We start from the raw sequence: 1,517 nt of genomic DNA on the forward strand, positions 1-1,517 counted from the left end.
TGTCACAATATTTGTGCCTGTCTACTGCACATTTTCAAGTAGTACATATATTACCTATGTAATACACACCTGTCTGGTACACAGTGCCGTATCAGAGCTACAGTGTTACTTCTCAGATGTATTCATCAGCATTTTTCCCTATTCCCTTTATATACTATGGTTGTTATTCTTACACACAGTGGTCTAGTTTTCAGAGTAGTGTACTTCATGAATCACGCATGCAAAATAGTATGAAAAGTATGTATAAGTGGATAAGCATGATAAAAAGCTACTTATGTGAATCAAACACAGAATAAAATGTATCACTTTATAGGATAAATTTAGTTACAGATATATGGAGATATTTTGATTTAGGCCTTGATTTTCTTAGAAAGAAAGCACTGTGTGTGTTCAAGTTGTGTCAAATATTTGAACAGGTACTTAACAAAGGGGGCATTTTTATTTGTTTAATACGCGGCTGCACCATTGTTTCACGGATACAATCTGTTAAGGACAGCAGGTGGCTTCAGTGTTTCATGTATTTTGCATGGGTCAGTACATCTGATGGTCAGTAAATACTGACTGAGGGCTTGCTTTAGTTGTCTTATACTTGTGTATAAATGATCTCTCCTCTCATTTCCATGGGATAACAGCAGTTGTATGTATCCTATGTTATATTTAATGGATATGATTCTTGAATTTAACATACAATGGCCAGCTGTTATCATATATGTCTTAGTTTTTCTGTTTTATTGATGAATGCAAGGTTAACACTGATTATGCAGACTTGTATTAATTATCTACACTTGTCTTTAGGGAATTCTCTTCTATTTAATTAACTTTTGTTTTTCAGGATTCTTGCTGTGAGTGTAGCTAAATTGTTGTATGCTATATACAAAAACATCTGATTTTTTTATGAAGTCAGAATAACCCATTCTATGTAATTCTTAGTTTAGCATTTTATCTGTATCTATGTTCATAGGTTCATAGGTAGGTACTAGGCTATTCGCCCTAGGGCCTATATAAGCCTAGCCAAATGGTACCCTGGCTTTTGCCACCCAAGAAAATTATTTTCCTGTGCCCCTGTCAAGCAGAGCCACAAAAGTGATCCCCGGGGTGAATTTCCTATCTCCCATTCAATCATCAAGATTTTTCTTGAAGAGTGCTAATGAGTAGCTTTGTTAATTTAAAGTTATTGTATGGACATACAGAAACTGCTTTATACTGGAATATAAGGTACTTTTCTAGTATTATATTACAGCTGCATACATTTAAAGAAAAGTTGAACTGGATGTACATCTGTAAACATGATAATGCCTGGCTACAGAAGTCTGCATATATTTTGTCAGAGTTCATTCTTCCTAGTGAAAAAAGCCATTGCAGAGATAACAGGTGGCCTGGCAGTACAGTAACAGTAACTGTTATATTTACTGAATATCCTTATGGACAGACAAATGTTACAGGATGCAAGATATAAATGTATAATGGTACAGTCTACAATAATTCAACCTAAGATATGAACTTGCTCTGTGCCTTTC

Source organism: Protopterus annectens, chromosome 5.part1, assembly GCF_019279795.1.
Source record: "Protopterus annectens isolate FY-2018-M chromosome 5.part1, PAN1.0, whole genome shotgun sequence".
NCBI lineage: Eukaryota > Metazoa > Chordata > Ceratodontiformes > Protopteridae > Protopterus > Protopterus annectens.